Raw genomic sequence first — 14,695 nt, 5'->3', positions numbered from 1 at the left:
ATGTCATCATTGACCACAATTGATGAAGAGACCAGTTTTGATGAGCTTTAAGTAAATGTGTTGCTTCTTACAGTAAAAAAGATTTAAATGGCTTATAAAGTTGATATACACTGACATACACTGTCACCAAAATGTCATACCATAATGCCTGAAACACTGTCACTATAATTTTGCAACTAAACTCTGTCAGGGTTGTTATTTTTTTAAATAACCCTATCCTCCACGCTGTTGACTTCGTAATACAATACTATATCATATGACACTGGTGGAATGTTTGTTGATAGATGATGAATGTGACTGAAGTCACATTGAACTTTTAACTGAATTTAAAGGTTTACCTGTTCTCTATATCAGTCAACTCTGCCAAAAGTTTGTCACACGTCTCCGTGTGCAGTTAGCCTACATGCATCAATTGTTCAAGCAGAGCCTTGGGACTTCTGATGTTGGCATTGCTCTTCTGTTTTGGGGGAAGTGGCCAGTACGGATTGCATAACTGTTTATCTAGGCCAGGGTGTGTTTTATTCATCATCATGTCTGTTTACAGCTTTATACTGTATTTTCCAACAGGGTGTTGGCACCAAATTGTTCCCTTGGAGTGGCTAGTGACATTGAGCAGAAAGACACTTTGTTCAGAGTTCATGTGAGGATGCTGGAGGAAATGTGTTGTTTTGTTGCTTTATTTTTAGTTTAATGTCAATATGATCCAGTTTTGAGGCACTTGAAGCAGGTGGAAGGGAATATTTTGAGCACACTCTCTACCTGTATGTTTTTTGTTCCAGGGGACAGCACAATGTGAAGTATAGCGTTGCTTTTCATAACACATGGTGTTTAAAAAGGAATCAAAACAGTGATAAATTTGTCTAAAAAGGATTTGGAGCATTATTTACAAAATGAAGGCAATATTAACTAAGCTTTAAATTAAAGCTTTGTAAATAAAGATGATTGGAGTATATTTTATAAGAAAATACTATTTCATTTTTTATTTATTTTTTACTTAGAAATTTCACATTTAATTAAATGTGTTACTTGCTGTTTCTTTGTAATTGTGAAATTTACTAGCAATTTCTGAGTGAAAATTATTTCTATACCAAATTTACCCATATGGAAATGTAATATATGACAAATACTGCTATATATCAGGATGATGTTCTCATAAATGCTACCTAAGGCAATATACACATATTTTAACCTATGCATTCTCTGGGTAGATAAAGATAAAGTAGTAAAATCTGTATATGCACTGAAAATAAATAAAAATAATAATAAATGTTTTTATGGTGTACATATGTTAATAATATGTATATATATTTTTTATAAATACTTTATATCTTTTAGGTTAATTAATATAATATCAACATGTATTGACAATGGTTTTAGGATTTTAAGTATACTGTATATAAAAATCTTTTTTATGAGCTAGATATATATGTTAATATATATTCCAGTCTTCATATATGTTTTTACTGCATATGACAACATATTTCATATATGAAAATGTAAATATGCCCAAATATGACATTTATTTATGGGACAACACTGTTTTCCTGATGTTTCAAGACATTTTCCATTTAAAAATACTGAAATTTCTCTAAATGACTTCATGTTGTGTGATTAAGCACTAATTTTACATTGACACATGTACAGAAAAATCACATCAGTCAGAGATTATGATATAACGCTCTCCTTAGGCTGCATATGACATTATTGGCTGTGTGGATGCGCCGTATGTCAAACAGTCGAATGCAAATTGTCTGTTTGTTGTAATCTTCTCTTCTCTCGATGACTCTGGCGATGACTAATGCCGTCCATGCTGTGCATACGGGCTGTGCAGATGACAGGCTCTAGGCGTGCAATGCTAACATGTTCGGACTGCTCTGTAGGGTCAGAGAGAAAGTTAGCAGTCCACAGAAATGACTACGGCTGGTGGCTTTAATGGATGGCTTCGTACAAGCTCCCTCCGCTCCATCAGATTAGTACACTGGGCTTTATCCCTTCCTGAATGGGACACTCATTTTGGTTTTAAAGCTGTAATCCCCTCTGGAAAAGATGATTGCTTTGAACCTCCCGAACACTGCTGTACTACACAGCCAAAGCTCTGACACAAATATGACAATTATATAATCGTGAAGTTTTCGCATAATCATTTCAAACTTGATATGTTTTTTTTACAATAGTGGTATTCAGCAGGTTTTGTGGTGTCCTAGGGTTGCGTCACTTGTCTGTGTTCAATCTATGGCATTTACGCAGAATGGCGACATTTTCTAAGGGCAGACTTTCATCTTTTTTTTCCTCTTTTCAGAAAAGGACATGTTGATAACACAGCACATTTCATGGCTTGTTCTTCATAAACGTATCATGTCTGCTGTGCCTCTTCTGCTTGTCACAGGGCAAAGCACGGGTTACATTCTTGAAAAGTATGTGCAGTATGCTTTTATGAATGATTTTTGCTGCTGCTTCATGTCATGTTGTATTGTCATTGCATGCTGGCTTAAAGTTGAGAACAGTCTTAGAAGGTTCTCTTATAGAAAGAAAAAGGCTCTTTACTGGCATCGATGCTTCCATGAAGAACATCTTTGGAACCTTTCAATTGCACAAAAGGTTCTTTATAGAAGAATTAGGTTTTTTAGATCATTAAAATGTTCTTCAGACTAAGAAAAAATGGTTCTTTTAAGAATTGTTCACTGAAAATAACCCCAAATTGTATTGATGTAGGAAAAAAAAACAGTTTTGGAATCTTAATTTTTAAGAGTGTTGCATAATTTTTTAATGGTTGACCAAAGATTAATTTTCTCAGTTTCTACCAGTTTCTATTACAGTGTGTCTTTTTATGCTTTGACTGTCAATCACATCCTGTTTTATTTCAGCATACTGATGTATTTCTATATGAAATATGACTTCTCATTTCTATAAGAAGACACGTGTATCCTTTGGGAATTGCTTGACTTGTGTAAGATATACCATTTGGAACCAAGCAGAGGGATGGGTTTTAAAAGAAAAGATTCTTGATAACAGGCGAAAAGGAATGAAGTTGCAGAGGTAGAACAGGATATTACCTTCTGATTAAAGATACAAAGACAAGCATTTTTTTTTTTTTCAAATAATGTGCACTGATGCATTGTGCACCATAAGACCAAGAATGTGCATTGAGAAAGTAAATATATATATTTATTTATATGGACCAATTTCACAGACTGTGATGTATTTACACATTATAAATTTAGTGTTTTTTAATGTTTTTATTTAATGTACACTGTAAAAAAAAACATCAGTGAAATCTACTGTTATAATGGCAGCTGTGTTTGCCAGAACTTTACCATAAATACCAACATAATCAGTCTCTCAGTGTTTCCTCTTTTGGAAAGTCATCAAAACACTATCATGTTGTTCTTTTTATTAAAAAAATGTAATTTGTTGTACAGTAGTTTCTGTTCACCGCCATATTTGTTTACCCAACTATGATGACTTCCGCTTCTGTGAACCACAGAAATGTGAAAAGGGTCCATTACATGCTGACTTTAAGATGCATTTTAATAGTAGTCTACTTGCAGTAAGTTGTTTATAATGCCATATAGCCCATGGCACATGCAAGGCTTCTTATGGTAAAGTGTATTTTGGCCTAGTTTTTGCTGCTGTACTCTTGGCTTCAGGATTTATTCACTCCTTTTTCAGCTATAAGATGCCTGCCATGGATTTTTATATGGTCTGACAGATGTATTGCAGTATTGCACTTTTGCATGTGTATTGCTGTAGAGTTTTAAATATTGAGCTCCAGTCACACTCTGAATATTGTAAAGTATGTTTTGCTTTTCCTCCTAGTCTTAAAAGGTGAGATGTTCAAATGATGTTCATACAGTTTATTTAAATGATGTATGTTTACTGTACAACAGATCAATTGTAGTATCTTGAGTTTTATTCATGACTTCCATGCACAAAGTCTTAACAAAATGAATTGTCCTTCTCCTCTCCTCTCACACACTGTTTATAGTGTATTAGTTTATTAACTCTTTCTTAATACCTTTGACCAAGTATAATTTTACAAACCTGTTTCTGCACACTTTCCAGCCTTTTAACTTAATCTGTAGTCAACAAACTGTGCCAAACAGGAACTGCGTTCTCAGTACAAGGCACACATACCATTTATAGATGATAACCAATTCTTGAACATCAAAGCTTTCTGTTGGCTGAGGACAACATGTGATCCACTTGGACATCTCATTTCAAATCACTCTGGATGGTAACCCCTGAAACCTTAACACAGTCACAGATTTTCAAAGTGTCCTAATCTGTAGAAAATGATGGCCAAGCTGGTATCTGTTTCATGCGGTTGACATGTAAAACCGTGCTTTTTTTTAGTTGAGTTGCATCTTATGTTTCCCTACCCAAATGCCAAGATCATTCGACGTCTGTTGGAGAGTACAGGGCAGATGAGGAGTCACCTCTGGGCCATAGTCATGTCCACTGAAAGTGTTCTCTGCTCTTAGTGAAGCTATTTGATACATAATCAAAAAAAAAAAAAAAAAATCGTAATGAATAATAAAATAAACACAAATGCCTCTGCCTGTGTCATAAATGAATTCCACCTTTCTGCCTCACTTTTGCTTCCCATGCATGCCTTTGGCAAGGAGAGAGAAAATAGACTCATAGCACAAATATAGCCTTGGGTTAAACTCTCCATTTTCCGACTGATTTAGGACCAGTTCCCCTCCCACAGATTCTGTCTGCAAACATAATGAGAAAAATGCAAAACCGATGTCAGGTTTTGTTTACAGACACACTATCTCCAAAGAAACACATAGGAACATGCTGGTTTGGTAGCTCTCTGATGAAGACAGTTTCTCAGTAGAAGGCCAGCCGCTGCTCGAGGGACTCGCCTTGATCCCAGGATCAGGGTTTTAATAGAGATAAGCCTGTGGTGTGTTGGAGGCATGTCCCTTGGGTTTAAGGGTCACATGTGACCAGATGGTCCCTTGTGAACTGAGTAAAAATGAAGCCATAACTCTGAGCATGGGGAATTATGGGGTGGCATTGGATGGCGGGACCTTTGGAAGCACAAGGTTGGGTTAAATATGTTGACAAGGACATTTTGGTCATGAGGTTAACACAGGCCTTTTGAGTTGCATTCATATATATATATAAATATATATATATATATATATATATATATATATATATGTATATATAGTAAATAGTTCATTATATTCTCTGGGATGTTTTTCTTGAACAGTGCTGATTTTCTTGAAGGGGTTTTTGAAAGCATTGTCTTGTATTTGTCCCTGTCTGCCACAGCTCAGGATAGACACTACTGAAGGGTTTGAGATGAATGGACTAATGGATAGATCTCTCCAAGTGTTATTAACATCCTTGGTTCAAACAAACTAATAAAAGGAGAAAAACAAGCCTCTCAACAATCTTCTTCATAATGGTCACCTCATCATCTTTAAAAGGTAAAGACATAAGACATAGGATACGAGATATAGGTAAAGGGTGTTTTAGGCATTCATATTTTAAAAAAGATAGAAAAACAATTAGAATTGGCAATATGAAAAAAAACAAAATTTAAATATATATATATATGCCATTCATTTTAATTGCATGAAAAGATTTTTTTCCTCATAAAAGACAAAAGTAATATTACAATAGCATTTAATTCATAAACAGACTGTATATTCAGAACTATCAATTTTATGATAAATCTTTAGATTTGTATTAATCTTTAGATTTAATTAATATTTAGATATTAATTAAATATTTATTAATATTTAGATTTAAAATTGCTTTTAAAAAAACATTATTCCCAGTGCATTGTGGGTTTTATAAGATCCAGTCATGTCTATGTTCAGCCAGTGTCTTTTCACAAAAACAGTGCATTAATAATCTTGACCTCATAGTTCTCAGTGAATAATGTATGTCTGCACTATGAAGGCAGAGACAGATGTGCCAGTGTGCAGAACTGACATTTCCACTGTCCTTGACATAGAAACAGCTGCATCTGAAACCCATAATGCACTTGTGAAGGTTTCTCCATCTTAAAGTACATGCTCCAAGCAATGTGTCTTTGCATTTTAAAAGAATATGAATTAAAAGTCTCACTTTAAATGCAAGGGGATCAAAAGAAGAGCATAGGAAGTATCATATGAGAAAAAGTATCAAGAGTATTGGCTTCACTGAAACAAAGAGGAGCAGCTATACATGACATCCTCTCCATCACAGGGCTGTGATCAGGATCGTGTGTCCTACATTCAGAGTCGAGTATGCCTCTCAAGTGCAACGCCACGCATGATTAATGTGCTTCAGCGTGTTTTCCAAATGGAGGTATTATATCAGCCTCAACTGAAATTCTGTTGACATTAGGAAATTAACACTGCCAGTTCATTTCCTGCTAACATACCTCCTCTGGAGTTACAGGATTCAATTTTCCGAACATTTTTGTAATTTTATAGAAGCATATGGTTGGAGATCAGATGTAGCTTACCTGCGTGTTCGACCTTGTCGAGCATCTAAACATTGGTCCGAGGAAAGGAACCTGATGTTTTCATCAGAAATATTTAACGACACACTTTGCAGATGTCCGACTCATGCTAACTACCTCACTTTCTCTGTTTTTTATTACACCTTGGAGAACTTTTGTCTTCTGAAAGGTGTCAGTATGGTTGATTTAATTAGTTGGTTGATTATTAGAGTTAAAAGGGCTCTCACGGGGTTGATTTTCACTTCTTCTGAACGTCTTGCATGGTGCAACTGATGCAGTTAATTTTTAAAGGAATCGTTCACCCAACAAATAAAAAATGACGGCATCATTTACTCATCCTCATGTCATTCCAAAGCAGATGTTTTAAAGAGCGTTCACACTCTTAAAGGAATAGTTCACCCAAAAATGAATGTTTACTGAAAATTTACTTAACCCCAGGCCATTCACTATGTATATGAATTTGTATTCATCAGAACATACATTAGAGAATTTTAGCATTACATCACTTTCTCACCAGTGGATCCTCTGCGGTGAATAGGTGCCATCAGAATAAGAGCCAGGCAGATGATGTGAACATCCCAAAATAACAAGAGACAAAGCCTGTAAATTAGTGTCTTGTGAAGTGTGAAGTTGCATGTTTGTAATAAAGAAATCCATCATCCATCCATCCATCCATCCATCCATCCATCATCTTCCGCTTATCTGGGGCCGGGTCGCGGGGGCAACAGTCTAAGCAGAGACGCCCAGACTTCCCTCTCCATAGCCACTTCTTCCAGCTCTTCCTGGGGGACCCCGAGGTATTCCCAGGCCAGCCGGGAGACATAGTCCCTCCAGACGTGAGACGTGCCTGGAACACCTCCCTGGGAAGGCGTCCAGGAGGCATCCGAAATAGATGCCTGAGCCACCTCAGCTGGCTCCGCTCGATGTGGAGGAGCAACGGCTCTACTCTGAGCTCCTCCCGAGTGACAGAGCTTCTCACCCTATCTCTAAGGGATCGCCCAGCCACCCTGCGGAGAAAGCTCATTTCGGCCGCCTGTATCCGGGATCTTGTCCTTTCGGTCATGACCCACAGCTCATGACCATAGGTGAGAGTAGGAACGTAGATTGACCGGTAAATCGAGAGCTTCGCCTTACAGCTCAGCTCCTTCTTCACAACGACAGACCGGTACAGCGACCGCATTACTGCAGAAGCTGCACCGATCCGTCTGTCAATCTCACGTTCCATCCTTCGCTCACTCGTGAACAAGACCCCAAGATACCTGAACTCCTGGTGGAGAGGCAGAGAGGCAGGAACTCTCCACCAACCTGAAGTGGGCAATCCATCCTTTTCCGACTGAGAACCATGGCCTCGGACTTGGAGGTGCTGATTCTCATCCCAGCCGATTCACACTCGGCTGCAAACCGTCCCAGTGCACGCTGAAGGTCCTGGTCTGAGGAGGCCAACACGACAACATCATCCGCAAAAAGCAGCGACGAAATCCATCATTAAGATTTATTTATTTTATTTTTTACTTTAAACCATTGCTTCCAGCTAAAATATGAGTCATCTTTCCATTATATTGCTTTCTCCAGTGAAAAAGTAATCTTGTCTGAATCAGGAGAGAAATCTGCACAGACCAAGCACCGTTTACAAACGCAAAACAGTCCAAAACTGTTCTAAGCACATAAATTGTTGGATTTTGATATGAGAGGACAACAGGGGATTGGCTTTTTACACTGGAGGAAGCGTTATAATGGATTATGGACTGGTATCTTGGCCAGAAGCAATGGTTTAAAATTAAAACAATTTTTAATGATGAATTTGCTTCTTACAAACATGCAGTATTTCAATTCAGAAAATGTTAATAGATGGACTGGAGTCATATCGATTAATTGTGAATTATTATAATGTTTTTATCTGCTATTTGGACTCTCATTCTGATGGCACCCATTCGCTGCAGAGCAGCCATTGCTGAGCAAGTGATGTAATCCTTTGATATAAGTGGGCAAAATGGAGCATCCCTGTATTCGATAGGATGGAGGGAAATTTGGATGGAGGAATTTGTTTTCGTGATAGAAGAACACAACATTTTTGTCCTTTATTGTGCTTTACTGTTATCTGAGTTGTCTTGTAAACATCTTGCTAGTGATATGCCTAGTTTAAAACCTTGTTTGTAAAAGTTTCATTTCTCCTCTCGTTCTCTCCATCTTTTCTGGTTGTCTTGGTTATCGAGCTTTAAACTGAATAGGATTTGCTGTCTAATGGCTGTCTAAGGAACGTGAGATCAAGTAATGGTAGAAAAGTGGAAAGACCTTTGCTTTTACTAATATACAAGGAATTATCAGCTTCAGGATGCAGGTCACACGGTTTTGTGCAGAATAAGATCTGATTATGCTGCATATTAAGAGAACATTTGGTGTGGCATGAGACTAAATCATGCATAAAGGCTCTTCTGCAAGAGTAAACATCACATATGACTATAATTAGACTTGTGCTTATGCCAGATAACACTGTGCTGGAAGTGTATCTATCTAAATATCTATCTAGATATCTAATCTTTGAGATTATATTTATTATATTATATTATATTATAATCTTTGAGAAAAATATTTTGAATTTGTTTTCGTTTTAATATTTTGTTAAAGTTTTAGTCAGTTTTACACTGCTGCTTAACAAATAAATAATATAGAGATTGAGACTGGTGTAAATTTTATGAATGCTATAAATGCTTTAAATTTGTTACTTTTATATTTTGTTTTATTTTTATATCTGTCATTTTAAATTAAGTGTATTTCCAAGTTTTAATAATTTTCTTTGTGCAATTTTAGTAGTTAATTTTGTACATCAAGGTCATTTTTAATTTCTGTTTATTTGTTAAGATTAATTGTTTAAAAATGAATAATAAAAAGATTAAATAATGAATTGTGCTAAATTAATTTGTTAAATCTGCTAGATTTCTTTCAATGAATCTCATAATTTGTAAATGAATTTCGCGGAAGAGACGGGACAAAGCAGTAAGCTTGGTGTGAAGAAAGCCAGTAGGCCATAAATCCTCTTTGAGTGGTGAGTTTAATCTGTAGCCCGTGTCGCCCTGTGTCACCCTGTGTCACCCGACATGGTCAACGTGACGCAGCCTGACAGGTTTAATAGACATCAGGCCGCAGGTCTCTACGGGAGTTCGATCTCCTTTCGAGGATACACTGAAATGTTGTTTGACGGCTCTGTTATCTCACTGACCTCTATCCAAAACATCCTTTTCTTTTGATGGACTCTGTTTTGATATAAAAGACACTCATTCAACGCTCTCTTCATGAAATTTGGAGGTGAACGTGGTAACATCTGACTCAAGACATAGATGACTGGGGTCACATTCATCTCCTTCCTCACATTGTGTTGAATGCACTTTTTGTATTTCATCAGGCAGATTGTATGTTTCATCATTCCCTGCTATTCTTAACTGTGCAGGGTGACACATCCTGCCAAGCAGTGTGCTTCTGGGATTTGTACTGGGATGTGGCACCTGGCCTTTTCTTTGTCAGCGCTTACTTGATATTGCTAGCAACATGAAGATTTGCTCAAATAAAATGTGCTCGCTGAAGGTTAATCTGTCATTACAATAAACTCCAAAAATGACATGAGCCTTGCATTATTTTATTATAACTTCGATGCTATTATGTACTGGGGCTGCCAATTTAAAGTGTTTATTAGGTGCGAATAATTATGGATAACATAACATGTTAAAATAATATTTGAGTCGTTGTATATTGCACTCAGTTGCAGTTGGAGTTTTTAATTGCTTAGCAGCCCTATTATATTCATATGCAATAGCATAAATATTTTCCTATTAAAATATATATTTTTTAAATAATAATGGTTTAGACTAGGTTAATGTCATTTGTCAAATGCTTTTTTTTGTGTGATTTATTTATTTTTTGCTTAGATATCTCAAAGGCGTAACTCCTCTGGATGCTGATTATCACATATTGTAAATGTTCTGTGAAAATGTCAGATCACTCTGAGTACTCAGAGTTAATTATTCTGCTTATTTTATATTCACAATAGCAGCTGAGTCATTAATGTGGTTTCTGAGGGTCATTTTGAGGGTCATTTTTGCATTAGCTAGTTCTTATCTAATATGTCTAGATGTAAATGGTGCTAAAATGTTGAACTAGGGGTTATTTGATGGAGAAATGGAATTATGTGTACTTTTCAGTCCAGATGGATTTGATTACGTGCATCAAAATATTTCAGAACTGAGCCTTTTTGAACCATGTTTTTGTTCAGTGCTAGTTCAGGTCTTTATATATAATAATCATCAAGATCCATCACCATCACAATGAATACAAATGCAGATGGCAAATATTGTTTAAAATCAACAGCAAAAAAGCAATAATAACCAAATTCAGAGAAGGTTTTTCTTTTTCTCTATTAAATGGACATACTGTATAAATGGATTTATATTTGCTGTCATTTGTGCAACATAATGGCATGTTTTCACTCTTGAATATAAAAGTAATTTGGCAATTTCTCCCAAATTATTAATTACAAGAAGACACATAGTATATAATAGAGCTGTGTTCTTGTTTTCTATGTGGCCAGAGTTCAACAAACCTGTTTCTCAATGTCAAGGTTGCAGTATATATCAACTTGTACTTTCCACAACACAACACTTGCCAAAGGGCTAAACAAAATGACCTTTTGAATGCTAAAGAGAGCAATGCAATGCGCAGGCCCTTATACTGGTATGTATTGGCATTGTTTGGTGATACGTTTTTAACTTTTTATTAAACTCTCATTCTTGAAGGTTGACTAATATTACCTCATTAATTGAAAATGTTTAATATTTCTGCCAATAATGGTTCGCAAAGTCCTTGAGAGGAGAGTATCTCTATTATTGACATTTCAACTGCTAGAAAATGTTTTGTAGTTGAGTAAATATTGTAAATAAAAATGCTTAATCTTATTTAGACACATTTATTTATTTATTTTAATGTATTTGGAATTATTTAAGCATGTTTTACAAGAAAATATTTTTTGTCTATTTCCACTTCAAAATTACACATATAATTTAATGTGTTATCCCATTTCTTTGTAAATATTTTTACAATTTCTGAGGGAAACTTGTAAACATTACACCACATTTTTTAGTTTCATTTGTTTATTTTTCAGTTTTTTTTCTTCATAAATTTACAGAGAAATTTTATTAAACTGCACTGAAAAAAATTGGTGTAGAAACAATTTTTCACTCAGAAATTGCTAGTAAATTTCACAGTTATTTAAAAGAAACGACATGTAAAAAATAGTATTTTCTTGTAAAATGGATTCACTTTATTTACTTTTATTAAAACAACAACAACAACATTTTACCCCCTTCCTGTAATTTAAACAGTAAAGTATGCCATTGGCAAGGTCATAGGTTCAATTCCCAGGTAAACCAAAAACCTTCTTCTATGTACCTTGCATGTGGTGTTGTTTAGGATTAAAGCATTTTCCAAATAAATGTGAAGAGTTTGTGATGCCACTTGCCAAAATTGGCCCTGATACATCAATCCAGGCCTGTCTTCCTGACAGGAAAAGAGTACGCCCACAGATGGCATGTCTGGGTGGCAATGTAGTTTTTCTCTCAGGGTGTGGATTAAATCTGGTTCAGGCGGATAAGCCACATCCTTGAAGAACAATCGTTTACAAGATGGCCTATGCATCCATGCCATTGTAGAGACAAGGCTGGAAGAAAATGCTTGCCAGTGAGAAAGCCATTGCTCTTGTTTCGTATCTGACACATCGACCATTATTAATGGAATACTGAATTAGGATGGCTCAGGAGAGATAATAATGGAGTGAGAGATGAAGAGAAAGAATACTGATGAGACTGACGTCATGTACAGTGTAACTGGATCTCTAATTTCTTGTTTATCACCTGGAGTAGATGCAGTTTCCATTGCATCGTTTGAGATAAATCATACCAGTGTCCTTCTTAAAGGCCATGCAAGCTCTCTTCTGTTGGTTTAAGAATGATTATTTGCATTTGCGAAATAGATTTCATCCTTGTTTTGTGCATGTTGTGTATTTAAATGTATTATTTAATTATTTTCTGATCCTTTTTTAAATATTTAAAGTATAAAAACCAGATTTTGTAAGAAATACTTACAATAGATACACTACCATTAAAAAAGTTTGGGGTTGGTAAGATTTTTTTAATATTTGTGAACTTATGTTCACCAGTGCTTCATTTGTTTAATCAAACATGAGATAGTGTGATATATTATTACAATTTAAAATAAATGTTTTCTATTTAAATATGTTTTAAGATGTAATTTATTCCTGTGATGGCAAATCTGAATTTACTGTTGTGTTGCTCCATATTTTTGTGGAAACTGATTTGTTTTTTTTTCTGGATTATTTGATGAATAGAAAGTTCCAATAGAATGTGACATTCAGCCAAGTATGGTGACCCATACTCAGAATTCATGCTCTGCATTTAACTCATCCAAAGTGCACACACAGCAGTGAAAACACACACACTGTGAACACACACCCGAAGCAGTGGGCAGCCATTCATGCTGTGGCACCCGGAGAACAGTTGGGGGTTCAGTGCCTTGCTCAAGGGCACCTAAGTCATGGTATTGACTGCCCAAGACTCGAACCCACAACCTTAGGGTTAGGAGTCATACTCTCTAACCACTAGGCCACAACTTCCCCATATACTATCCTGAATACAGCTCATTTTATTGACGTGTTTGGACAAGGTCATTTGTAACATTGACTTGTTACTATTAGTAAATGTCAAGTTCAACAAGAGTGCTTTAAATAACCAGCAAGTACTGTTGTTCTCTCCAGGGTGCAAAGAAATAGACAGCAACCCTTCACGTACAGGTCACAGATGAACATAAAGTTATTTATTCAAACTGAGCAGAGGTGTTCAAACAGCACACACCATGGTGCCACACTCTCTAGGGAATGTGTGCAACTTCTGGAAAATATTGATGGATCCACACACTATGTGCTCATAATTATTTTCAGCTGGGGTTCTACACTCACAAAAGAACAAAATAAAAGTGTAATTCATTTTTCATGCACTGCACTCCATGCTGTGTTTTACAGACATGAAACATTAAATAACTGGCGAGTCATGAAGTAAATATAGTTCTGAATTCACTGCTTATACCCGACGGTAGATTTCAGCTACATTGACATCAGTCTGCGAAGCACATCATGAGCTTGACCTCAGCGTCCTCACACTTTATGAAATGGCAATGACAAACTGTGCTGTAGGATTCTGGGTTGCTTTTAATTTTAAATTTATTTCTGAAGCTTCATTTACACAGACTATATGTCATGAATATGTGACCTTAAGCTTTCACTCTGAGTACTTCTGTAAGCTTTTAGTTACTAAGATTTTCAAAGAAATGTTCTTTTTCTCTTAAGGTATGTGGCTCTTTCTGAACATAACTGGGACTTGAGGAGTCTCTATGATTTATTTTGAGGCACTGCATTTTCAGTGGGATATTGATAGTGTGAGACATTGCAGTTTGAGGTTTCCTCACAAAAGATTCTTTTATAACAGCGTCTATAGAACCTAGACCTACTTCCACTCTCTTTTCTAGCCATGTAGCATTCATGCAGATTTTAACATGCTTTTGAGTTCATCCAGATTTAGATTAATATAAATTCTGATCTTAAAAGTTATTAATTCCCCAAACTGTTGTCTTGCACTTGAAACTTGAATACTTAAAACTTGCGTTTCCCAAAAGCAACTATGGTCGTAAGTTCTGTCGTTACCAATGGAGTTTAATGGAAATAAAGACCAAGGTTAGCTATAATCTGTGTACAGGAGAATAATTATCAGTACATAGATAAAGATAAAACCTGCTGCAATATTTTTTAGGTTCGATTAACATTATTTACATGTCAGTCTACCTGAATAAGGTCTGCCCTTTGTTTGTTTGTTTGTTTGATACTGACAATCATGATAATGTAAGTTATACTTTATCAGTTTCAACTCGATTTGAAAGATTCTAGAATTTAACAGCCCTGCATTTTAAATACATTATAGGGCTGTTGGTAGTTGAGTTGTTTGTTTTATTTCATTTGAAAATCAAAAGTGAAACAGAACAGAAGCAGAATAATAAAAGCAAGAAGCCGCGAGTGTCATGCCACAGATCAGCAGGCTTTCAGGCTTGACGATCTATTAAAATGTGGTTCTTTAATTAATCTAATTGTCTTATAATAGAAAAGAGAGTATGTTA

At 35.8% G+C, this 14,695-nt stretch overlaps 1 protein-coding gene across 2 annotated transcripts in view; it reads left to right on the top strand.

The window, feature by feature from the left end:
- Positions 1-14,695, top strand: part of LOC132111373 (synaptosomal-associated protein 25-B-like) — a 33,095-nt gene that overhangs the window by 862 nt on the left and 17,538 nt on the right. The gene's annotated exons all lie outside the window — the stretch shown is intronic.

Source organism: Carassius carassius, chromosome 31 (genome assembly GCF_963082965.1).
Source record: "Carassius carassius chromosome 31, fCarCar2.1, whole genome shotgun sequence".
Classification (NCBI taxonomy): domain Eukaryota; kingdom Metazoa; phylum Chordata; class Actinopteri; order Cypriniformes; family Cyprinidae; genus Carassius; species Carassius carassius.
This window is presented reverse-complemented; position numbering and strand designations above follow the sequence as displayed.